The 27,927-nt window shown below is 42.0% G+C and overlaps 1 protein-coding gene across 1 annotated transcript in view; it reads right to left on the bottom strand.

The window, feature by feature from the left end:
* Ryr2 (ryanodine receptor 2) overlaps positions 1 to 27,927 on the bottom strand; it is a 593,927-nt gene that overhangs the window by 484,530 nt on the left and 81,470 nt on the right.

The raw sequence follows: 27,927 nt of genomic DNA, 5'->3' as shown, positions 1-27,927 counted from the left end.
GGAGGAGGAGGAGAAGGAGAAGGAGAAGGAGGAGAAACTGGTAGTGGTGGTGGTGGTGGTGGTGGCGGCGGCGGCGGCGGCGGCGGCGGCGGCGGCAGTGGCTTAAGCAGGGGGAGAAGGTAGGTGAAATAGGGCATGGGGTGCACAAATGACTTGAATTTATTCTATACATGTATGAAGCTGTCAAAGAATTAATTTGAAAATAGAAAGCCCACCCCTACAATTAAAAGCCTTAGCACTCCTGTGTCACAGACCTGAAATACAGTCAGAAAACCACTTGGGCACCTTGCACTGTTCTGCAGGCATACCAAGAGCATGCCAAGTCCTTTTTCTTGGTCAACCTAAGAGCATTCCATTCCAAGACAGATCTCTGCTGAAACCATGATAACCACTGGTTGAGGCCAAAGATCCTCACATTCTGCCCAGTACATCACCTGGAAACACTGCTATTCAGTATGCAGAGTGGTCCTCATCTCTAACATTCATCACTCTATAGTGAGTCCAAGAACAGCATCAGCAACAGACAAATGAAAAAACTGTGAGTGATACAGTGTGAATCAGTCCACACCAGGCAGCGATGACAGGAACATAGATTCCCATCTCAGAGACCCTGGGAAGTTAAATGAGGTATAAAGGTATAAAGGGTGTAAGAAGTCATTGGGCTCACTGGCTCAGGAACTGTGAGCTCCCTCCTCGATTCCTTCTCTTTAGGGGCCATCTCAAGAACGTCTAATGGTCTTCCTACTTCGTACTCTCCTGAACACAATGAACTTACTGAGGAAACCACAAGCCCAATCTAATCCTAGCTTCAGGATCCTAGCTTCAGAAGATATCATAATGACAAAGGCAGAGGTCAGCCAATGTAATTAGCTTCATGAGGAGACAGCAGTTTAATGAACCTTTGTCCAATCTGTTCCAACAGTGTCTCCTGATATCTGGAGCATTTCTGAAGATGAACAAATGCAACATTAAGACCATGGTCTTGTTTCTTCTCTGGAGCAGTCAGGCAGCGCAGATAAAGTGTGCTAATTAGGATAGTCATGAACAGCAAGGACAGCTCTAAAAGACACACTTGTACTAGCTGTAATAATTCAGTCAGGAGAGAGACCATGTAGAAATAGGCTCAGAAACACACATATCATGAAGACAGTAACAGGCAAGTGCAGCCATTCAGTGTATAGCACAAGGGCAGCAGGTGAGAAGTGCTTTGAAAAAATATTAAAGATATCTTCCCATACTATACTCTATGCAAAAATGAAATTCTTGGTGTAGTAAGAACCCCAAGGTTATAGTAAAACTTTTTACAATTTTTAAATTACTTAGGACAATGACAGTAACCAGTATTGTTTGGGGGCACTGGCAACTCAAAGGGAAGTAACCCACACCGGGCACTGAGCTTTTTATTTGAGATCTTAGGGCATCTGGGAGAGAGTCATTATCCCACCCATACAAGATAACTCCATTTGAACGTACATACGTGTGTGTGTGTGTGTGTGTGTGTGTGTGTGTGTGTGTGTGTGTGTGTGTGTATTGGCTACTGGAGGAGGGAGAGATCATCTTCTTCAGGAATCTAAAGCTATAGGTTTCCAACAAGGTTTGATTTTTAGGAAAACACATGCTAAGCATTTGAAATTACTTTCAAGTTCAGACATAAACAAATCTTACACACTTTAGGTTAAGAAGACAGGAAAATGATGGAGGAATTGGGAGAGGGACTGTTTATTTGGAAGGAGAGACTAAATCAGGAAAGTGCTCGTGGGGAGGTACTGGCTTTGGTCATGCTCCTCCACTGCAGAAGCATGTTCATACATTCTCAATTTATTGTTGACTTCTCCATAGCATTGCTTTAAATATCTAAAGTTCTCCACCCCCATGTGTGTATGTGCACGTGTGTATGTATACATGTTCAGGCACACATGCATGTATATGCTTGCTTTCACTGTTTTTATTGACTTTAGACAGTATTTTAAAGCAATGGCTTCATTATGATATGACATTTCATATACATATATCATGACACCTTGCTGTTATTTGCCCCCCACTTCCTTCTCCCCACTCTTATTGGCTCCTCTCTTGCCCTAAATAATCTCCCATTCTGCTTTCGTGGCACATAGATTCCATTTTCCTCTCTTGCCCCTTCCTCCCTTTGAATCTCTTCCCCTCCTCTCATAGCCCTCCCTCTTCATGCCTTACATATACGCCTATACACTGCTGCTAAAATCCCTTAAGCCTCGTCTAAAGCAACGTCTCCCCGGTTCCTAAGGTCCCAACCACAAACCAAGGTACAGATTCCTCCTGAGTTCCCTCTGAGGAACCAATGAGTTTACAAACACAGAGCAATTGGTCAGGGGTTATGGGGAGGACTTAACGCAGCTACACCCGGCAGGGACAATGGCCCTCCCCTGGCTACACAGAGGGAACCCCCTCCAGTCCTTGATAGCCCTTATACTTGAAGTGCCTCACTGAGGCCACAGGAAGAACTGCAAACAATTGATGGGGGGAGTATCTGGATGTGTGAGTGAGGGTCCCATGACACCTCTCCCCTCTCCTCCTGTAAGGAGAGGTCACCAGCCAACAAGCCCAGCTGTGATGATCTTTTACAGGGAAACACAGTTCATAAAGATGGCAGGAGTTTCGCTTAGAGGATAGTCTGGTACATCATACATACGTCACTGTGTGTTTAAATTCAGATTCTGCATGAGAGAAAACAATCAATGCGTGTCTGAGTCTGCCTTCTTTCATTTTGTATGATGGTCTCCAGTTCTACCTATCTCTGCAAATGTCATCATTTCATGCTCCTTTTTATAACTGAATAGAAGTCCATTGTGTACACATTCCACATTTTCATTAGCTACTCGCATGTTGGTAGATATTTTAAAGAGTATTTAAGATCAAATTTACTATGTCACATCACCTTCTAAAATCACCCTGCAGTCCTGAAGCAGACAGCTGACTTTATCCTGTAGTAGCGAATTCCAAACAACTTGAGCATAAAAATACAAAATACTCTTATAACTCACAAATCTACTCAAAATTATATATGAGGTGACATAGGCATTTAAGAATGGTACTGCAGGGCTGGAAGTGTAGCTCAGTGGTAGAACAATTATATAGCATGTATGAGGTCCAAGATTCAACCCCCATGCTGCAAAACCAAGAGGAGCTGAAGAATAGCAATGCATATCCTAATAGTTCACACCCACTGGGTCCTCTTAGTATTGCCAAAGAAATTACAACTCAGCCCTTTTCAAATATACTACAGGTACACGTACACAGTCGGGCATGGGTGTGTATGTAGGCAGACACATAAAAACACCAGTTGGAGAAATGCATTTGAGGGTTATAAGTCTAAAGTAACACTAAAATGTCTATTGGTTTCCCCAAAAGATTTTTTAAAAAAAACTGGAAACACATCCCCAAGCCTGGCTTCCCCAACATCAGAGTCAAGGCCATCATTTCTGCTATTTTAAAATGATAAAATATCCCTATAAAACATGTAAAATAATTGAAGTTCAACATTTAATGCCAGTACCCTCAGGGATGCCATTCCAGTAGAATGTGATGCACAGAGATCCCTCACTATGTAATATGCCTGTGAAATCTGATGCAAATGAGACAGAACAATTTTAGATAAACACAAAATATGAGCCTTCCATGTCTGAGTATTATAAATTTGCATATTCAAGTGTTCTGCATAAGCTCCCGATTCATTAGGCAGTTATACATTATTAACGAGGCTGAAGCTCTGCAATCATAAAAGTTGACCCATGATGACACACCTAATCTAGAAACTAAATATGAAAAGTCTGAAAAGAGAAAACCTTATTTAGTACCCAGGTTTTCAGCCTTCCTTGATCAATCTGAATAAACCCGTGAGTTGGCTGTTTGCAAACCCTGAGTCTCTCAGATCCCCTTTTCTTTACTAGTGCTTCAAAAATGCTACCTAGTTCTGATCTCATGTCATTGCTGGAATATTTATAAGGAGCCCCATCCTGGAGTCTCTCCTGAATATTTCATAAAAATTAAAAGTCCCCACACTCTACTGACTGCTGTGTGACATGGAAGTGGGGGGGTGCACGTGAGGCTGTCAGGTCACAAAGGAGGTCTGTGGGAGAAACAGAGGACTAAGCAGGCAAGTGCCACTCTCTGGAGTTATCACAGGAAGAGCAGAGGAACAGAGGAGAATGGACCTCAAAGAGGGCAGTGAGATCAGGAAAGGCTCCACTCAGAAAATGGCAACCAAGCCCCAGATTCCCTAAGTGGCGCCTGGCAGGATGAGAAGTAACAGTGAGAGCAAGGAGAGGGGATAAGAGGGTAGTGTGTCAGTAGTGGTAGGTAGGGCTGATAAACACCCGAAAAAATCTATATTGCACCCTTTTCCAAGGTTCACAGGAAATATCATAGGAGAGAATGGAAAGATCATAAGAGCCGGAGGTCGGGCAGTACTCCTGTGAAACTGTCTTCTGACATGACCAAACCACTCTACTTAGGAACTCCCAGGACTTGTGAGGCCTGCAAAATATCAAGCCAGTCAGAATTCCAGCACAGGTGAGGAAAGTCTCATGAGGCCTCCACCCTGCCTAAGGAGCTACTAGCAACTGATGGCTGCAGAGAGGGGGAAAATTGATTTCTGTCAGGGGTGTAGACCTTGGTAGATTGTGCTCCAGTGGGTAGTCCTATACCCATGAGCATATGGGCAGCACTAATTAGATTCAGTAGATTTTTTTTAAGATACAAAGCTGTAAAGGGGTGGGGGTATGTCAGAGAGGAGTGTTAGGGAGAGATTTGGGGGTAAATATACTAAAAATGAATGATACAGGGCTGGACATGTGGGCACACCCCTTTAATCCATCACTCAGGAGGCAGAGATGGGTGGGTTTCTGGGAGCTCCTGGCCAGACAGGGCTACAGAGTAAGACCCTGTCTCAAAAATAAAACAAACAAAATGCATTGTGTACATGTATGAAATTCTTAAGAAATAAATATATATTTAAAAACAAAATGTAATGGGAAGTAAGCCTACATTAAGAGGGAGTGGCTAAATATGATTGCCTCAAGACAAAACAGGAAACTCAATCAAATGTGGTGCCCTCAGCCAGGCTTCCATTATTATCAACAGAACTTGGCTATTTCCTTGGCATTAATGTGAGGATGGATGAAGACACAAGATTCTTAGACCTCCAGGACACACCCCTCTGCAACCTCATTAAATACTGTCTTAGGGTTTCTATTGCTTTGAAGAGACACCCCAACCACAGCAATTTTTATAAAGGAGAACACTTAATTGGGGTGGCTTACAGTGTCAGAGGTTTAGTTCATTATCATCATGGTGGGAAGCATGGCAGTGCACAGGCAGACAGGGTGCTGGAGAAGGAGCTGAGAGCTCTATCTACATCTTGATCCATAGGCAACAGGAAGTGAACTGTCCAACAAGGCCACACCTACTCCAACAAGGCCACACCTCTTAATAGTGTCACTCCCTATGGCCAAGCGTTCAAACACATGAGTCTATAGGGGCTATACCTATTCAAACAACCACAAATACCTCTGCTTAAATGCTAAGCTAGATAAGATGAAAAGAAAAGAAACTTTTTAAAGTTTCATAATGTTGAATAATCAGGAATCATTAAAGCTATGTTTTTCAAAATTAAACTATTTTATTTAATGAACTTCATCTTTTATCATCAAGGACAAACTCTTTTTTTTTCTCTTTCATTTTTCTTTATTAAGAAATTTTCTACTCACTCCACATACTATTCACAGATCCCCCCTCCTCCCTCCTCCCACCCTCCAGCCCTCTTTCCCAAGCCACCTCACATCCCCACATCCCCCAAATTGAGGTCTCCCACGGGGAGTAAGCAGAGCCTAGCACACTGAGCCTAGGCAGGTCCAAGCCCCTTCCCACTGCACCAAGGCTGTACAAGGTGTCACACCACAGGCACTGGGTTCCAGAAGCCTGCCCATAGACCAGGGACAGATCCCCATCCCTCTGCCTGGGCGCCCCCCAAACAGTTCAAGCCAAACAACCATCTTCCATATCCAGAGGGCCTTGTCCAGTCCCATGGGGGCTCCACAGCCACCAGTACACAGTTCATGGGCTTCCACTAGTGTGTATTCACTCATAAGTGGATACTAAATGTGAGGGAAGGGATGGCCAGACTGTAACCCACAACTCCAGAGAGGCTAGCTAACAGAGAAAGACACTAGGAGGGACACATGGATGACCCTGTGAAGGAGAAGTAGATGAGATCTACCTGAGTGAACTGGGTCTGGGGGGTGGCAGAGGGCCAGGAGTTGGGGATGAGAACATAGGGGAATGGGAGGGTCAAGCTGGAACAGGGACAGAGTGGGAGGGCAGGGAGGAAGATACCATGATAGATGAGGACAAACTCTTCCTTAATGCTTCTGTCCTGTAGTTCAAAAGCTACAGCAGGGCAGTTAAGAATCAGGCATAAAAATTGTCCATGCACACTTGCAGACAGATACTCATGGTGACAGTTCACACATACACACACACACACACACACACACACACACACACACACACACACACGCCCCCATCCACCTCTGTGGAAATCTGCTATGCCAGGAAGAAGACCAGTCGGTCCAAGATGAAAGGTGCCATCTGACCCAGCTACTCCAGCAGCTCTACCAGAGGTACTTCTGAGGCTGCACACACATCCCCTGTAATCTTCTCCAGGCCAGTGAAGTGGAAAAATGCTTTCACTGCTTACAAACAAGGGCATGAAGGTTTTAATTGCCTAGTTATGTAGTAAGAAGAAGCACCATGTGGAATGGTTGAGAGTTGGTTGATTCAGAAGAACTCTGCTCTCATGACTGACTAGTACATTCCTGGATGAATGCATTACTGGGGAAGATGTGTTGTTATAAAAACAAGTTTTCTCTGTTGCCCCACGTGGACCCTCTACAATACCATGAACCAGAAGAAGTACATTTACCAAATGACTAAGAAGTGAGCGAGCACTATACTCATAAATTTCTTTTCTTTATAAATTGCCCAATCTCATGTTCAGTTATAGAAATAGGCAAAACAGGGCTGGAGGTGTGGTTTATCAAGTCACACAGATAATGAACAGCAATACTAGGACTTAACACCACTGTCTTCTGTTCCAAACCTAGTGGAAGGGTTTAGCTATGAAGCAAGACATGCCCAAAGCTCAGAGCACACTCTACAAATAGGATCTTCATCTAACCCTGTCTGGATATAAAAAGCTGCAGATAAAAGAACAGTTTCTTATTGCTGGGCAGTGGTGGCACACGCCTTTAATCCCAGCACTCGGGAGGCAGAGCCAGGTGGATCTCTGTGAGTTCGAGGCCAGCCTGGGCTACCAAGTGAGTTCCAGGAAAAGGCGCAAAGCTACACAGAGAAACCCTGTCTCAAAAACCAAAAAAAAAAAAAAAAAGAGAGAGAGAGAACAGTTTCTTTATAACATTAGCATCAGCCATCTGGTTGCATGTTAATCTTTCTGACCCCCCTTTTTTACAACTGAAAAGTCAGAGCAATAATTCCTTAAGGGTGGTGGTGGTAGTGATGATGATAATGATGATGATGATGATGACAGCAATGGCCTTCTCAGAGTAATTGTGAGCATCAGTGGACTATACCATGACCATAAAAATCAACAGTCAACTAGAGTCCATATTGCAAGCTTTTTGCTGGGATCCTTCTAGATGTAGGTTCTGGCATTTCGAATCAGAAATATTTGATCAAAATCATCCACCATACTGAGCCTTACACATGACAGCAGATGAACAACTCCTCCAGCAAAAGGAAAGCCTGACTCTGTATATTAATTCTTCCACCGCCCCGCCCCAGAACCTCAGAGACCACAGTTTCATTCATAACAAAGTGACATCACAGTTCCTAATAACTCCACCATTGTATGCAATTGAATGTCTGGAAAAAAATCATTAAAACAGAATTTGCAGGAAGTATAAAAGGACAAAAGATTTAGACACATTTGTTGGGGGGAGGGGTTCCACTGGAGCTATAAGTTTCTTCTTTAAAATGTGAAATCCAAACAGGTAGTGGAAATGAAAGGTAACTGTTTTCAACCAGTTCTTCTGTCTGCCTGGGCAGTGGTCTACAGTTTTCACACTGTTCCCATGATAATAACAATTTTTATTTGAATGTAAAATGTCCCCCACTCACACCAGTTTCTGAACACTTCTTCCTCACTTGGTGGTGCTCTTTGGAAGAAGGTTGTGGAACCTTTGTGGGTGGGTCCTAACTGGAAAAGGTGAATTGCTAGGGACTGAACCTTCAGGATTACAGACCAGACCCTGCTTTCTGTCAAGCCCTGACAGCTTCCTGATACATCAAGATATAGGAAAAAGGCTCCCACAGCTCCAAACGGAACTGCAGCCTCCATGAGTCCCCTGCCTTGATAAAATGTATCCCTTTAAACGATGAGTCCAAATAAACCTCTCCTCATTCAAGTATTTGTTCACAGCAACATAAAAGACATGATGAGAGAAAGGTACCCGCCAGCACCTAGAACTGGGAAGCGCCCTTCCCCAGCAGCAAACAAAATCCAAAGCCTGGTGAAAGAGCTCACTAATTAAATCCACCTTTTATGACTGCATATTAAGAACCTGGTTAAAGGGAAAGTGTTCTTCCTAACAGAAAGAATTAAGTCGTAATTTAATTTTGCCCACATAGTACTGGTGAGAGGGGCCATCATTGAAGCCAGGCACTCCAATTAATTTGCCACTCTCATTCAGAAGTGTTAAGTATTTTTAAAGGCACAGCCAAAGAGACTGCATGTGTGCCTTTAGCCTCTTGGGAACCAAGCAGAAAAAGCCATGGGTAACAGCCTTGCTGTTCCTGCAAAGGAACTGTATGCATTTGCAGAGCTTCATAATCCCTCACCTGCTTGGGAAGCAAACACACATTAATCACTGCGTGGTACAAAACTCTGAAGTTTTAGGACCAGAACACAGTAATCTACCGCAGCCTATTCAGAAGCATCGCACTGTACCATCCAAGCATCATAGTGAAAACAGACAGGGAGTAAAAAGGCCAGAGGACTCTCAGAGATTCCCATTTGTCCCCACATAATATATGATATTTTTGACAGTGCACACAGCTAACAGTCAAACTCTCAACAGTAAGGTTGGCTCTGGCACTGAGATGGGAGTTCAAGCACACAGTAAGGGAGGTGAGCAATGGGAAGGGAGACAATAAATCATAACTCTGTCAATCTGGGAACTCAAGCAAACTCTTGAGGTGCCTACCATGCATTCCAGAAAGCAGTGAGGGGCTGGTGATGTGGCTCAGTAAGTAGAGCGCTTACTGAGCATGCACACGGTTCAATCCTCAATTCTCCATGAACTGGGTGTGGTGGTACACATCTACATGTAATCCGGGCATTCTGGAGGTGGAGCTATAGCCCAGCAGGGAAGTGTTTCCATAGATAGGCAGTGAACAGGGATTGAAATAAGGTCTCCTGTTTCCAGATAATTCGGTGTCTGCACTACTCCTTGGCAATTACTGCATGTCATCCTTCATATTGCTGCTGACATTTCAAAACCAAGTATTTTAAGACCTCTTCTTCTTCATGAAGGAAGGACTGATGTTTAAGAAAAACCTGACCATCTGCCTCCTTCTCCTCTGTACCACAATCAATACCTTCTGGAACCTCCAAGACTGAAAGCCACTGAGAACACAGATGGAGAGTCAATGGTGTCGTGCACACACCTCCACCACCTCTCCACCCCCACCACCACACGGCCCTCTGCCTACACGGATTCTGCTCTCCAGAACCACCGCTGAGCACAGCCAGGCTGTGTCTGCAGCCTTTGCTTCTTCCTACAGCTCCACAGCACAGGTCTGGCTGCAACAAGCCATCCACACAGCCTCCATGAATCTTGGCAACATTTCTTATGGCTGGAGCTGGCTTAGAACTCACAAAGTAGCCCAGGCTGGCCTTGAACTTGTAATTCTCCTGCTTCTATCTCCCAAGTGCTAAAATTACAATCAGGTGCCACCTCAACTGTCCAGATCTTTGCATTTCTGAATTTGCTTTAAACTGTAATTTCAAATTCCAAGGAGGGGGGGGGGGTATTTTTATATGTATAGGTGTATTTTCCTGCATGTTTATCTGTACATGACCTGCATGCTGGTACTCTCAGAGGCCAGAAGAAGGTGTCAGATCCCAGAGACTAGATGTACAGGCAGTTGTGAGCCATCATATTGGTACAGGGATTTGAACCTGGGTCCTTCAGAGGAGCAGCTGGTGCTCTTAACCACAGAGCCATCTCTCCAGCCCCCACCCACCCAGTTATACTCTAAAAATATCCATCATTCCCGCAACCTCCTATTTGTGTTGTTGTCACATTATATAACCAGAACAAAGTACAAAACTCAGCTGAGTCTGTAGCTCACTGGTACCAAGCACATGGCTAGCATGCTACAGAACATGGGTTCAATCTCCAGCACTGCAAAGTGCCAAACTCAATTGCTGTCAGAGGTAGATACACATGACTGCACATGGTTCCTGATGACTAGTCCTTAGTCAGTTGCATTGCTCTTCCTGACTAAGTAGGTAATAGTAAGTATTATAAATGAATATGTAATTATGAAATAAATGCATATACAGTTATAAAATAAATGCATACAGAAAAAGTAAGTTGTTTTTCATAAAAAAAAGAAAGGTTTATATGTTTTGAGAGATGCTACTGATGGGATAATGGAAACCTAGGAAAATTGCAGTCACTAACAAGGACCTAAGAAAGCATGAAGGCTTAGGCTCCCTTCAAACAGAAAATGTGTTCATTAGCTCTTTGATAGTCTTCGCAGTTGTTAAAAAAATAAAAATAAAAACAAAGCCACCCAGCAACAAACCCACCATCTTCTCTGTATATATTGCTTTAATTCATCATGTAATAATTGCAAGATCATTGGGTATTTCTATGCTATCCCTGTGTAAACTATTTTTCATTTTGCTAAGTAAGTCAAAGAGATTACCCCCATCACCTTTTTAGTGTTTTTATATCTGTAAGTATGTGGAAAAAAATGGAAACGTTAGAAAAATAAAAATCCTATTTCCTTTTATTGTACTGTAAAGACCTTATAAAATAATTGATCAGTCTATTCTGATCAAGAGGCCCCAGTTCAGAGGCATTATTTACTGCATATCAGGTAAATTGTGTCATATTAGTTAATATAAAATGCCATTCTCCAAATGTATTTTTAGTGTTTACATTTGTTAATATTTTGTATTATTGTTAATGTTGCAAATAATGTCATCTGAAAAATAAAAATTTGATGGGGGGGTAGTTTCCTCCATATGTGGAAGTAGCCTCTTGTTTCGCAATGTCCTATGCCACAGGAAGCATCCTAACAAACGTGTATTCCTGTAAAGATTTTTTTTATCTAAAAGACAAGGTATCACAATATACCCCAGGCCATCCTTGAACTCATGACCCTCATGCCCCATTGAGTGCTGAGAATAGAGACACACTTCCCATGTCCAGTTTATCATAAAGATTGCTAGAGATTGTTATGAGGGCAAGACAAATGGCATATTTGAATGGCACATTCTTGTGAAGCTCGAAGATGCTTCTGTTCATCTCACTACATTTTGTCATTGCTCCTGTCTCCTGTTAGCAGAGAAGCAACCTAGACTGTGTGACTGAGACCCAGAGAGCTTTACTGCCAAAAGATGCTGCCTTCAAGTTCTCATCCAACTTCTCTCCCCCACCTCACACTGCAGCTGGTAAAGGAGCTTGCCACACAAGCCTGGTAGCCTGAGTTCAATCCCAGGAACTCACAATGGAAGGGGAGAGCTGACTCCTGCAAGTTGTCCTCTCACTCCACATGTACACTATGACATATGTGAGCTCCCTCACCACATACACATCATACATACACAGTAATAAAGGAATGAAAACATTGAGAGAAGCACTTGGTCTATTTTTTTGATTGCTGAATCCCACCATTCAGAATAATGAATGTATACAGCAATAACTTAATACATGCACAAAAGAACTAAAACAGTATCTAAACCCTAGCCAAATCAACACTAACTAGCTAATCTCAGAAGGACACTTATATATCAAGTTTTATGTGGTATATAATAGATGATAAAGGTGCAAGTTTTGGTGGTATGCATCTTCACCAAACTGGCTTATCATTTTAACCAAACTGCATATTGTGCCTGTAACCTACTCAGGTACAAATGATACCAAAGCATTTCCAAAGTTCCAAGTTACCATTTTTTACTTCAAATGCCACAAGTCTGTTAAGCATTAATCAAAGTGGCTAATCCAGCCACGTTTGCTCTTGAGGCCCAGCAGGAAATTAAGACATACTTCCCCCAGAAAAATGGCAATAAGAACACAGGAGCCCAAGTCTATGCATCTAAGACAAAAACAAAATGGCCCTTGTTGTCCAGGTGGGGAAAAAAATTAGAATCTAATGAGACAACAGTTAGAAAATGATTAATTTGTATTCACAATAACTAAATTTTAATAGTGTCTTAATATGTTACTCAATCAGAGATATCACATTCTATCACCACTCAGGTAAAGAGAAATCACTAGGACCGATCCAAGGGAAAGTTTCTACTTTTATGGGAGACCCAGAAATAAAAATGGAAGAGTGAAGGCGACTTAAATGAGATATTTAAGCAGCTCTGTTACTTTGTGGTTGGCTAAGAAAATGAATCAAAAGCAGAGCTGACAACCCTATGTCCTCACATGTCTCCCCATTGGGAACAAAGACCAAAATGCCCCTCCTGAGTTTAAACCAACTGGTTAAAAAAAAAAAATTAAAAGAAAAAGCTTCAGTCGGCTATCAGATCTCCAAGCAAGGCAGAGCACTCAGGAAGAACACAAGGTGACTAGCTCTGCTCTCCTTACTCACATGTGAAATCAGTGGAAGTAGAGAGCAGTGGGAGTATCTCAGTGGTAAAGTGTCCACCCAGCAAGCACAGAGCAGAGGACCTGATCCCCAGCATGGGAAGAAAAAATAACTTCAACCCATGTCCTCTAGCACCAAGCACCCTCTCCAGAAAAGGTCATTTAGCTTGTTATGGCCCTGTGAACAGAGAGGAATACAAGCATAAAATACAAGCATAACTTAAAAAATTAAATTACAACCTCAAAATGGTTTTCATGAAAACTAGAATTCACATATTATAGGATAGACCTATTTTTCGCCTACATCCTCAGGAAGCAGGGATTATTCTCTGAAGAGAAGGGACTGGAGGCTTGGAGACCTATCAGCAACAGACAAAAAAAAGATCTCTTAAGAAGTAACAGACTACAGTGTTCTACCATGGGCTGAAAGGCTATTTTGGCATTTGAGAGCTGCTAGAAGAGCGATAGTCAGTTTTCTTTAATAATGTGACCCCTGGTAAGTGGACCACACACAGGACAGGCCCTACACCCCAAGACTAGCTGGACAACAAACTGGACTGAAAGGAGAAGGAAGGAAGGAAGGAAGGAAGGAAGGAAGGAAGGAAGGAAGGAAGGAAGGAAGGAAGGAAGGAAGGAAGGAAGGAAGGAAGGAAGGAAATAGAAGGAGGAAGAGGAGAGGGAAGAAAAAGGAATCTCAAAATTGGGTGGGAAGGGATAGGAGAGTGAATAGGGTGGTTATGGGAGGAGTTGGGAGAGGGGAACATATTCAAAGTACATTGTATGAAATTCTCTAATTAATAAAAAATAAAAAACACATGATTTCTAACATGTAGTTATAGGATGATTTTTTTAAAACAGTAAAGTTAATAACTGTCAAATAAAGGACCCCAAAGAGAGATGTAGCATAAGGCTCCTAAAGCATCCTCTCCCAAGCCCTTTAAGGCACCATTCCCATGCCCAGGAATGCAAGTGCATCACCAGCCCAGTAAGACTGCAGTCCCCTTGTCTGCAGCTGCCCAGTCCTCCCACACCCATACTGCATTCACACGGAGTATTCCAGGGTGAACCATGCAAGACACAAGCCTTTTCCAAGGTGCACCATGCCAGCCATGGGTTCCAGCCTCCCTCCTTCCTTGATCGCTGCTGAGTCTCCCAACATTTCAGTGTGTCCAGTGGACTGGGGCAGCATCCAGGAAAAGCAGCTGTTGATACTGTTTGGGTGTTTTAAGAGCTACATGGCTGAGAACCTACAGCAGTCGATCATGGACTCTGAACATGCAAACTTTCTTTTGAATGGATCCACAGAAGTTACTGATTCCTGGCTTTAGAGAACGATCTAAACGCAACTGTGGGCCTTACTTCTCTGCCCGACAGATGAGAAAGCCCAGGCTAGTGCAGCCATCAAGTCGGAGAGCTATTACAAACCAAAGGATATCCTCACCATCATCCCTGGAGACATTACTCAGCAGAACAGCCCTCAGTGGAGCGCTGGACAGCTACAGCTCCTGGCCCTCTATGCAACAGAGACTGCTGGGATATATATCAGAAGTTAGGAGATTGTGGGTATCCCCCTACCCCTCTAGGGCTTGCTAAACTGACTAGAATAAGCATGCTTCCTCTCGCTACTCCCTCATAGAGAATCAAGTCAACTCCTGGAAATCTCCAAAACGACAGGCTCCTCTAGCTGCCAGAAGGGACTCACGGAGAAGGCGCTGCAGAGAGCTGCAGTCGGTGTCATCAAATATTCAACAAAGCACAGCTTTCAAAATCAAATTAAAAAGCTTGGATGACAGCCTCTTGGGAGAACCATCTTCAAACACTAGGCATTTGGAGCCAAACTGCAGCGAGGTGGGGAGGTTCGTTTGCTTACTTCGTTATCTTTCAGCATCTTTTTGTTCAAACCTAAACTAAGACAATTAACTCCATCTCACGTCCTCACATCCAAGCACACTCTCCAGCAAGGGGCCATTGGCCTGTTATGTCCCTTTGTACAGAGACTGAACCCCAAACCCTAGCACTAACAGCAAACGCTGATGTTTGCACTGCCCAGTTTCCACGCTGACGTGGCAAGCAGCAAACGCTTCGGGAGCTCTTCGGTACAGTACAGTGTGCAGCAAGAACTGCAAATGTTCTCCCGTGTCCAGTTGCCTTCACCAGTACTCGGCAGCTCAGTGATGAAACACAGTTACTGAACAAAATACACCCTAGACTTTACCTGCTTCTTAACAGGCAACCCTCTTTATGAATGTTCACACATTTTTAAACCTTCAGCTGATTCCACTCCCTACAGTTTCATACTGAAAAAAAAAAAAATCCTAATCACTTAAAAATCTGGACTCCACACCCCTAGCTGAGGAGCTGTTGGTAGATAGATGCCAAGGAAAGCAAAACATTTCCCACCAATGGTGTGGCCCTTGATAAGTTAACCGTGATCAAGTAAATAATCTCACACTCAAGCTCATGCAACTAATTTTAAAATTTAGACCCAGTAGTGGATATGCCGGTGTGGATGGGAAAATCTCACAATGTCCTACTCCTAGATGAAGAGGTACAGGCACTCAACGATTGCTGACAGTAGGAGAATCAGTCTTCCTAAAGGATAAGGCCCTTAATTGGTTACCCAAAACCAAGCAGTCAGCTCTGAAAACATACACAGACAAGCAACACTAAATGGACTCAGGAGGTTGTATTTATTCAATTATATGTATACATGTAACAATTAAGAAAAAGAAGGCATGAATGTGAAGAGACTGGGGGGAAGGAAGGTTGTTGGAAGAAAGAAAGGGAGGGGTGGGAATGATGTTAATAAGCATATATACTTAAAAACAAACTCAAAGTCCTCTTTATAAATGAGTGAAAATGGCTACTTTGTCTTGGACAACTAGCCTCCAAAGCCATGGGAAATATGTGCAGAAACTATCAAATCTGAGATATTTGTTATCACAGCCTAACCTAACTAAAACACTTTGAATAAGAATATAGCTGTTGTTAAATTACCATTTTGACTCTTCTATACCTTGTCATTATTGAACAATAAGTATTGCATGCCTTGTATACACAATATGTTTCATATTTCAAATTTAAATCTTAGGTCAATTGTCATATATCATCAAATATATAAAACCCAAGAAAATTTTTATGATGAAAATCTTATGGAAATTTAAAAAATTTTAAGATCCCCAGCCCTGAGAGAATTTACTAAAAACCACCAACATTATCAAACCACAAGTTGCAAAGTAACCATCCACATATATTGAGAGGCCTGTGCAGCTGAACACAGGCTTAACTAACACCTTCCTCTCATACACATTCATCTGTGAAGTTTCTACTTTGCTGCTGGTGCAACCTGATGTCATTTCACCCCACTGCCCCTGCAGCCTGCCCTATAATGTCACATTCAACCTATGATCTGGGAGCCCAGATCCCTGTGCAGTGAGCACACTCCCAACAGGGCTCATCATCAAGCCTGCAGCTGAGCAGAGATACGAGTCCAGCCGGCTGGAGTGAAGCTCTGCTCAGCATCAGCACCATTAGCTGTTTCTGCTTGTTGACAGCTCTCCAGCTTGGAAGCAGCAGTCTCATTAACTCAAGGACACTAATGAAATTACATTTCTGACCATGTACCAGGCAGAGCCAGACTTTAGCCTCCATCAGCTACGAGGTGGGAAGTCGGGAAGTAGGGATAGCCCTGCCCCTCAGATAGACTCCTCAGTGGTGGCCAGTGTGCCCAGTTAGATCTCCTGTACATATTCCAGACTTCACTACTATGGACCAAGTCTTGGTGCTAAAGCTTACACTGAAGCTAACAGGAAAAGTAGTATTGTTCTAGCTCCCTCTTTAGTCTTCTGTTGCATCAGCTTTTCCCAGGGAGACAAATGTCTACTCATCCCAGATGAGGCTCTAATGACAGCCCCAATTGAGGATTTCACCCAAGCACAGATTGAGGACCAATGTGTTTCCTGGGCTTATTCACACAGCATGGGTGAGGGGTTATTCACAGTTGTTTAGGATACCACAAAGCAGTTACATTACTGCAAGGTTTCATTCATCCCTGTGTGAGTGACAGCATCCCCATAACTCTACAATGCAGTCCCTCACCTTAGCTGGCCTCCCACACCTTATATACTCTAACATCTCCCAAAACCATGAAACCACAGGCAACAGAGAAGAATTACATATGGACAGAGAAGAATTACATATGGATATCAAGGAGATGCAAGAACAAATAGCTGGGCTCACAGGGGAAGTGCGAGGACCCTCCCACCCTCTATTTCTATGAGGGATCATCAACAGGCCATCTTGATCTGCCAAGATAAAGACAGTGATGTTGATGACGCTTAGAGGACAGTGTTTCACAACAATCTCTAGTTTTCTAAAGGAAAGCCTGGTTCTGCAACCACCAACTAGTATTAGTTACACGTATCCACATGGGTAACAGTATCCTCAGGTAATCACCACTTGAATAAAAGAGGCAAGAGGATCTTTTGAATGGGCATCACTTCCTTTTTAAAAGACTTTTATTTTTTTTAACCATATGTATGTGGGGAGAGTGCAATGTATATGTGAGTGCAGGTGACTGTGAAAGCCAGAAGAGGGCACTGGATTCCCTGGAGCTAAAGTGAAAGAGACTTGTAAACCACCCAACACAGGTGCTGAGGACCAAACTCAGGTCCTCTCATTGTGTATGTCTGCATATATAACATATGTGTAAGCACAAAATCCCGGTGGGCAGTGGTGGCACACACCTTTAATACCAGCACTTGGGAGGCAGAGGCAGGCAGATCTCTGTGAGTTTGAGGCCAGCCTAGGGTACAGAGTGAGTTCCAGGAAAGGCTCCAAAGCTACACAGAGAAACCTTGTCTCAAAAAAAAAAAAAGAACAAAATAGCTATTAACTCTAGACAGAGCACCCAGACACTGAGACCCTTCTGTTTATCCATGGGCCATAACACTGCCCCATGGAAATGGTATCTAAACTGCACCATGTCCCTTTTCTCCTGATTTAAAAATGCCTTCAAGTCCCACTAGGCAACACAATCCCATGTTTGCTGATAAGTGACTAGACAGAACACCTGAATTCTATCCTACGCTGCTCAGAAACTGATTGAAATAAAAGGGTCCAATTCATTATGTCCGTTGTATGTATCAAATCTGGACTTTTTGTCAAATTAGGGACTTTAAAGTTTTAAAATGTAGTACCTTGTAGATTGAAACCATGCTGTCTGTCTGAGCTCTAGGGACCCCTAGGGGCCACCAGTGGCCCAAGAATCCCATTCTTTCAGTACAGATTTTGATGAGGAGGGGAGGCATTTTCTTCATGTACTTCCATGAAGTAACCACATTAAGTAACACACAATGTACTGGAGACAAGCATCAGAATTTGGGGGTGGAAAAAGCACAATACTGTCATTCTCATTTACTTCTATTTTCTAAAGTTACTTATTGTGCAATGTTTTCTTTTTAAGTAAAGTAAATGTTAAAGAGTCTCTGTTTTAATTTTTATCAGAGTAGAAACACTGATTGGTGGATAAAACCTACATCAACAACAGCTCTTCAGAACCATCAGGAATGTCTAAGCCTGAAAGTTAAAAGGCCATTGACTTAGAGCATCTCCACAACTGTCTGGTCACAGCAGACACCTGAATATCTCTCTCTGCTCAGAAAATTAGACTCAGAGTCATGCAAGCCAGAGTATTCACGAACCAGAGGCAGCCAATGCTGCTTCCCTCTCCAGTTCTTGTTAATAGAAAGAAAAAAGTATTTAGGGGGTATTTCAGTTACTTTTTTATGTTTTCATAGGTTTTTGAAATGACAAAGGTCTCTCTCTCTCTCTCTCTCTCTCTCTCTCTCTCTCTCTCTCTCTCTCTCTCTGTGTGTGTGTGTGTGTGTGTGTGTGTGTGTGTGTGTGTGTGTGTGTGTGTGTGCTTTTGAGTGCAATGCCTGCAAAGGCCAGATGGGGACATCAAACTATCTGGAGTTAGAGTTACAAGAGACTGTGAACTTCTGGAAGTGGGTACTTGGAAGTTAGCTCTGGTCCTCTGGAAGAGCAGAATGTACTCTTAACTACTGAACCATGTCTCCAGCCTCTATCAAAGGATTCTTAGAGCATATTCGTGTAATATAGGTGCCAAATCAAACACAAGCCAAGTTAAGGCTAGGTTAATTACTGGTAATGCTTTTCACTATACAATGAAGGTACCTGATGATACCACTTATTTAAGTGTAGCGGGGGAAGCACATTTCATTCTCCATATCATATATACCTCAGATCACCACTCACACAAGAATGAATCATGATACTTTATGAATGTTTCAAACTTTAAGAATGAGTTATTTTGCTACTGGAGGCAGTATATTATAGCAAGAATACATGTTCAAAGAAGATACTCAACTCAGGGTGTCCAGGAAGCAAAAAGAGAGAAAGAAACTGGCATCCCAGGGACCCAGTTTCTACTACACCCCCTCTTTTAAGGGTTCCAGTACCTCCCAAGAACACCAATCCAAAACCAAACCTTTAACACGTGGGCCTTTAGGGAACATTCCAGATTCAAACTACAGCATGTCTGTTAAATTGGAGGTGGGTTTCGGGCCAGTGAGATGGCTCCACAGGTAAAGGAGGTTGCCACTATGCCTGACAGCCTGAGTTCCATCCACAGAACTCACATAATGAAAGAGCAAATCAGCTCCTGTAAGCTGCCATCTGACCTCTACATGTGCATCATGGCACATGTGCTCCACCACACACACACACATACAATAAGTAAATAATTAGATGTAAAACAGGCTCTGAACATGGCATCCCAAATTATCTCCATTCGACCTTTAAAGCTTCCTCAGACTGGAGAGATATTCACGGGGTAGGGAATCAGGTGAGAGTTTACTCACAAAACCAAAAGCAATTGTTGGACAACTCATGTGATGACTTCATTAATCCATATTAGTGTTCTGAACAATATACTCCACTTTTCAAACCACAGTGGACTGATAGCACATCCCTGCCCATTCTCTCTATACTCAGATTATGTCCTAAGCAGGAGAGGCAGCTAAGGACCAGTGCACTATGGTCCTCCCCCTGTTCCCCTCAGAAGCTCTACTGTCTTTTAGCTGTCATTGAAAGTACACAGCATGCTTCAAGGATGCCCTGGCACAGTGTCCTCACTTCCTCCTTCCATGCAGACATCCCTATCTGATCTTGGACTCTTGGCCAAAGACAGAACAGTCGCAGGAAGAATGTTCCAGGTGGTCCCTACCCATTGATTGGAGCTGGTGTATTCACTAGAAGCTAGCTCTTTCAACAAGGTCTACAAACCCAGGGAGTTTGGGCAGGAATCTCTACAACCTCCATCCAAACTCATAGCTTCACAATCTGTGATCATCAGGATGAACCTCACTAGGATCCATAATGCAATTTCATAGAAATATTCAAACACAGAGAGAACTGTTCCATGTATTCCTATGCACCTACCACCTAACTTTAATAAACATTAACCCAAAGCCAGTCATGTTTTCACCACACCTCCACCATGCCCTCCCCTAAGAATGCTATACACATATCACTTCATCCCTAAGCACACTTAGTGCATACCCCTCAACAGTGAGGCACCTCCTCTAAAGCTTAACCATACTGTTATCATTCCTCCTCCCAAATCCACAATAATTCCTTAAATCCTTATTTACATTAGTCTCCAAAAGACTGCAATCTCCCATCCCACATTCCCAGGCTTCCATCCCCTTCGACACTCCAACTGAGAACACAAAACAAGCAATCTTCTCTATATGAAAAGAAATAAATCTGTCTGTAAATACTCAATTTGAAATATTTATACAAATATTTACATGCAAAGACTACCAAAATGTGCTCTTCCTTCATATGCAGAGGACATTTTCAGATTCATTTTTAATTAAAGCTGTTGCAATGGTCAATAAAATGAGAAACTCCTAGTTGATAAAATGGCAAAGTAATTCCTTCAGCTGTGTTTCAATTCACTGTCAAGTCTGAGTACACAATGTTATTCATCCTTTCCCCAAAGTCTCAGTAGCAGTGAAAACAAAATAGAGGAGTTTTCTACCATATGAAAGGTCCAAAAACTCTTTGCTTTCTTATTGGAAATGTGTGATCCAAAGTTATATTTATTATAAATCCTAATTAGGAAGTGGGAAGATTGCTCAGTGGTTAAGAGCACTTGTTGCTTTGAACCTAAGTTCAGTTCCCAGCACCCATACTGGGCAGCTCACAACTACCTATAACTCCAGTTCAAAGTGATCTAATGCCTCTGTGTGTAACTGTGCATGGGTACACATACAAATGTGTGCACGCATGCACACACACCACATACACACATAAATAAAACTGAAAAGAGACATTTTAAAAAATATGTCATCATCATATAAACACTATTATCATAACTTCACCTATTCACAGGTGATTTTCAAAGTAATTAGTAGTTCTTTTCATCCATATGTTTGTGAACTTAGTCATCAGCTAAAATGATTCCTAAGATATAAATAATAGACTCTCTCAATTTAGCATGCCATCTAGATATATCTTTTAATATATATATATTTGTGTGTATGTATTTAAAGCTACATGTGTAGGGGTACCCACAGAGACCACAACAGACTGTTGGATCCCCTGAAACTAGAATTAGGGGTAGCTATGAACCACTCAACATGGATGCTGGGAATGGACCTCAGATTCTCTGGAAGTAAGTTTTCTTAATTGCTGAGTCCTTGATCTAATCCTAGCTTTCTCTTAAGTAAGAAGAAGTTATATGCTTTCTTAAATGCCTGTAAAGTAAACAATGGGGAACAAGAAAGTGAGAGAAATGTTGGCCAATGATTATAATGCTAATGTTTAACAGGAGAAATAAGGACAGGTTTGTCTTGCCTGTCATAGGGGAAATCAATTAACAGTATTGTGTTATCTATTTCAATAAAGGAAGGAAATTAAACACACTCATCATGAAGAAATGATAAAAGTTCAAAGTAATAGACATGTTAATTACCCTGAGTTGACTGACACCCACTGTATATATAAATTGAAATATCACATTACATTTGTCAGGGCATGATGGCACATGCCTTTAAATCCAGCAGTTGGGAGGCAGAAACAGGTGGATCTGTGAGTTCGAGGCCAGCCTGTTCTACATAGTGAAACCTTGTCTCATAATAAAAATTATAGTTTACCCCACAAATATCTAAAACTGTATCCATCAAAAATAATAAAGATTTTTAATAAAAACAGAAAACTGAAGTGAGCAATAAAGTCTGCCTGTACACAATCCCATCATGAGCCTAATGTTGAAAAAAGCATGTTTTCATGCAACTTATTTGTATGTATAGAAACACATAATTATAATGGCATAGAGCAATGCTGTGGGTAATGCTTTTGTACACTGGTTTAACAAAACACTGATTGACCAGTAGCCAGGCAGGAAGTATAGGCAAGATAAACAGACAAGGAGAATTCTGGGAAGAGGAAGGCTAAGTCAGGAAATGTCAGCCCACCATCCAGGGAGCAGCATGTAATGACACACAGGTAAAGCCACAGAAAACATGGTGACATATACATTAACAAAAATTGGCTGGATTTAAGTGTAAGAGCTAGTCAGTAGTAAGCCTGAACCAATGGTCAAGCAGTTTTAATTAATATAAGCCTCTGTGTGTTTACTTGGGTCTGAGCGGCTGTGGACCAGGCAGAACACAGGAAAACTTCTGACTACAGAGCAAAGCTACAAAGAACTGTCCTTCTATAAATTTTCAAGATTAATTCTTGGTTTCTTGGTTCTCTGATTGTCTTTTTTTTTTAAACCATCTACTGGGGGGGGGGCATCTGAGTTTAAAACTACCACCCAGGGCCAGTACAATCTCACCCAAGCAGAGATCTATAAGAATCAGTAAGAGGCCATCAAGTGTTGGTAAAATGGATGACTCCAGTGACAAGAGGAATACACATTCAGATATCCAGGGCCACACTGTCAATTCCATCTGTTCCCAGTCTATACAAGGAAAGGAAAGAAAGGGGGAATCCCATTGTATGTAAAGATGGCAAATCTACATAACAGAACAGAAGAGAGGATAACCAGCAGACTAATAATTAAGGAAATATGGAAGAAAATAAAGAAAAATGTAACTGAAAACCATAATAAAATTGTCAGATCTGCTGGACCAATTATAGTTGGTAATGAAATTAATATGACTAGCAAGTATGGGCTTGTTTTACAATTCTTGAATGTTAATGTGCCTGTCAAGTGCCAGCCTCAGGAATGACCTAAGATTAGTTCATAAACTCTAATGATGCTTTCACAGTTGGACCCATAAGGCATGAGGTCCCTGACTCACAAACTCAAACAGGGGTGGGGGTGAGGGGAGGTTGAGAAGCCTAAAATTCAAACAGAAAGCAATGATGAAATAACACAACATAAAATACTTTCAGCTACACACTAATGACTTGCTAAGATTGTCTCCACAAGCAGGTGTCCATGGAGGTAGTGAGTGATGTAGGTCTTAAAATATGGCTCAGGACCTATTGGGTCCTCATGAAAAACTCTGCCCTTCTGATGCCAATGGAGATTGAGAGCCCAATATGGCCAGCTTTGGCAAGCATTAACGTAAGCCTAGGAACTGTAGCCATGCTTTTGGATTCTCCAAAAGGTAATGGTAACTGCTTTTTCAAGTATGTTTGAGAACGTGTCACCCAGACGCCTTGGAGATTAAAGATAACCCTGAAGGTAACTGACCTCCATTTGTTAACAGTAGCATACCAGCTAAGCCTTTCATTTTCACAACCCTCTTCAAGCTGGTGTAGTAACTACTTTTCAGAAGTGGCTCTGTGCAACATTTATTAGCCTCCTGAAATTCATTTAGCCCCCCTTTGAAGATACCTTAAAATTCACAAGCTTGAATGCAGACATTATAAGACCATTAGTTATGCTCCTTGTGAGATGCCTGTTTCTTCTTTATGGTTCTTAGTTGTTCTTTTGCAGAGCTGCCAGCTTAAGTTGTGCTGGGATCAAGAAAAATGGGCTTTGGCGGTTTGTGTTCCTGGAGTTGTATTCATGCCAGTGGATGCCCACATGCTCCAGAAAAGAATTTGACATTGCTGCTGCCATTGTTGCCAATGATGCTATTGTTTCTGGGATTACCATTTCATAATTGCTTACTACAGCTAGCACAATGGAGACCCTGGCAGCAAAAGTAGCTACCACAGTTAGTTAATCTTTCATTCTATTGGGCATGATAAATTTAATTCAGTAGTTATATACATTTCAATTGGCTTTGAAAATTATAAATTTATAAACTCAAGTTCCATTTGCTTTTGGGATATCATCTTACAAGGACTCCAATTTGCAGTAAGGCTCATTAAGGAAAGGAATGGCTCAGTTGCCTTTAGCCTACTGGCTATGGGTGGGTTAGGACTTCTGTTGGTCTTTTCTGTGTTGAACACACAGATTGCAAGCCCAGTGCCACTTTGAGATCTTTGGCAGCAGTTAATTCTGCAGCTTACACATGATTGAGCCTGTATGATAATGAGTATTCAGTGACAGGTAATTCCTGGGGGTCGCTCACCATCCTAAGACAGAGTGCCTGTGTGACCTGGGCAGGCATCTCCACAATGGGTAAGGTAACCTGCTGACGTCATGCAACCTAAGTCCAAAGCTCATTTATTAGTAAAAGGGGGACCTGTAGGGCGCTGGCCCCCATTTTGGGTAACTGTTGCCTTGCTTGCTGACCTTGACCTTGATATCCTCCCTATGCTAATTCCCTCCCGGGTTTCACCCTCCTGAATGCTTAAGGGAAGTTCCTTGTCTACATATCCTGCATAATGGGCGTTAACAGCTTAGATGCAAAATTTTAAAACATCTGTAGCGAACTTATGCCCTCCAGGGTTCTCCCATTGTGCTGTAAGCCTGTATTTAAGACCTCCTCCCTCCTTCAATAAACGGCATTCAGGTGAAAAAAATTTATACTGCGTCAAGCTGATAATAGAAAAATAAATAATGAATAAAAATGAAAAAAATAGGAAAAAGCAACTGATATATATATATATATATATATATATATATATATATATATATATGAGATTTGCAGGAAAACTTCCCAAAGCATCAGTCTACCATAAGCTCTTCAGGTGTAGAGACCTACACTATGAACTATGTGGTGCGTAAGGGGTGCAGATCTCCTAACTTCAGCATTGAAAGGGAGGATGTGGTTTTGAATAGTTTTACCAATCAGAAACTTAGATACTCAGGAGAAATCACAAACTGTCTAAAGCATAAGAAGCAAGCTCTAGGGATTGAGAACCTACTGCTCCATGAGAAAATTTTGCCAGTTAACAGTTGCTGGGGAGTGAAGTGTCATATTCCTCAGTGGTACAGTCATCACTAAGTTGCCCACACTCCAGTAAATAACCATTGTTCACACAAGCAACCCAGCTTAAACTCAGTGGGTCACACACAGAGAATGTGAAAGTAGGATGGTTATTTCTCAGGAAGAAGAATTTCAGTGTAAGAGGGAGGGGGTGAGAGAGGATAATGGAGTGGAAAAGATTAAAATCCATTGTATATATGGATGGAACTATCAAGGGATAAATAATAAACAAATGCAAGGTCCATGCTTTCTTCGTTTACTCATTCACTCATCTACAATCATTCTATACCTAGTTGTGTTAAACATGAATCATTAATTCTATACCTAGTCTGTGTCAAGCATGATACTGAGCACAGAAGAGCCATTTCAGGGATATGATTCTTACCCTAAAAGAGCCCAGAGCTACTAGTTTGGCCATTTGTGAAAATAGAATATGTGGTACAAAATGCATGGCACATCTAAGTTCTAAAGCCAAATAACGGGAAGGCAACAGCCAATCAATTTTAGAGATGGGGGAGGCATGTAGGTATAAGATGACATAGGCTAATTATGATAGTTTGCATGCCTAATTTCAAACCATCTCCAATTTCCTCCTCAGAAATCAAAGATAAAGAGCACATGCAACAGTTAAAACCTTGGAAAGGGCACGGTGTTTTCTTGAGGGTGTGCCTTTTTTGCTGTCCTGCCTCCAAGCACCTCTTCACCTTGTTCTAGCTTAGTCTACTTCAGCTTTACCTCCAATGTTCTAAATTATTCCAGCCCCTTAACTCATGTTACTACAAAGCTTCCCCCATGTCAATGCAAAAACACAACTCTCACCTCAAAAGGAGTAAGAAGTAGTTTATTCTGAAGCCAAATATGAATGGCCATGACCCAGGGAACACAGATTTAGGTTGCCCCAAAATCCATGTTCCAATGCAGTAGCAATTTCATGAATTTTTTTTAATAGCAACAGAACAACGAGGGTCATAAATCAAGACACTTTTCAAATATGCTGGTGGAGACATCAGGTGGGTGGATTCTAGCAAGCTGGAGCGCACTGTGATTGGCCTTGGGTCTTATCTAACTATACCCTTTGGCCCTTTGATTGTTGAGAAACTAGACTTTTGTTAAGTTAATACATCCCAAAAGTTTTTTTTTTTTTTTAATCTGCTTGTCAGGATGTTCAATCAGCTTTATCCATTAGGTGAGACACAGAAAGGGGGAGGGGTCAAGGAATGGCTATTTAGTAGACTGTGAATAAATAGCCTAAGATAAATTGTCATTAGACTCTGGACTGGTAACATCCCAACCTTTCCACATCACTGAAGTTTCAATCAGCCTTTGTAGGCACAGCTTCTTCCGAGGAATTCTCCTGCATATCCAGAAATCATCTCATCACAAACATTCAAATTATGTCACCTACAACAAGTTTATGACAATTCCTACTGGGAAAAAAAAAAACACTTAAGCAGTACCTTCCATAACACACCACCCCCTTCAACCTTCACACCAACTTCCTGAGGCTTTCATTTATACTTACTGGGTGAAAGATGAATGCAGCTCAGAGTTCAAGGAGCTAACTTATTCTTATTAATCCACCTCCTTTCTTACTATCTGGGGGGATTTTACACATTATTGCATTTCTTTCAACAGACACTTCACTGAAGACTTGCCCTGACCTTTAGTCCAGGACTACAAAAGTGGTCCTGTCTCTGCCATTTCATTAGTCGGAGAAACTCAATGAAGCAAGAAATGAGAACTCAGTGTTCCAAAGAATACTAACTAGCTAGACATTAATAAGTAATTGTGCATTTTTAAAGTCTATCAACAGCTTGAGAATACTGAGTCAAGCAAAGTTAAGGAGGTTACTTTAAAACTTTTCAGATTCTCTAATCTACTAATGTGTTATAAAACCTCCACAATGTAATCAGGAATACTTCTCTGATTCACATGTTTTATTTATTATTTTAACATATATAACATGAAAGTAAACATTCTAATCATTCTAAATACAATTCAAGGTATAAAGTGAATTTACAATATAGTCCCAGGATCCACTCTAGAACTTTCTGACCATGGATTCTGTGGACAACAGCACTGCTGTCAGCTTCCACAGGATACAGTTTGAGAAACATTGCCATGATGGGCAGATCAATGTCAGATGAAGGAGGAAGACAAAGAGCCCAAGACAGAACTGAGGGGCCAGGTGGGTCCCTCAGGAAAAAGCACCTGGGTACTAGATCAGACACCCAAAGGTGAGAGGTGTAAGTGTAAGCATACAGACACACATAGGACCGAGCACTGGGACCTTGGAATTGTGCAAGCTCTGAAAGGTGATCTCAGACACAGTCATCCCTCAGTATCTCCAGGGCTTGGTTTCAGGGCCTCACAGACATAGAACCAAATTCCATGGATATCCAAGTCCCTCGGCAGAATGGAAGCATATTTTGGCTCCACCTGGCCATCTTCTCGTGTACCTTTAATCAAATTCAGATTCTTGCTTGGGGAGCACACGGCAAGAACATTAAGCCTGTGCATTCTCAAAACGGATGTTTCATTTCTTTTCTGACCATTTATGGCCCATAATTGGCAGAATAGATGCATACAGATCCAAGAATTCCATTGCCCGGGGTTAAGGGTCAGCAGCAATGGTCCTCACTACAATATCCTTCCCAGCCAGATGTATTAATAAA

Source organism: Peromyscus leucopus, chromosome 5 (genome assembly GCF_004664715.2).
Source record: "Peromyscus leucopus breed LL Stock chromosome 5, UCI_PerLeu_2.1, whole genome shotgun sequence".
Classification (NCBI taxonomy): Eukaryota; Metazoa; Chordata; class Mammalia; order Rodentia; family Cricetidae; genus Peromyscus; species Peromyscus leucopus.
The sequence above is the reverse complement of the archived record's forward strand: the minus strand, read 5'-3'. Positions and strand labels throughout refer to the sequence as shown.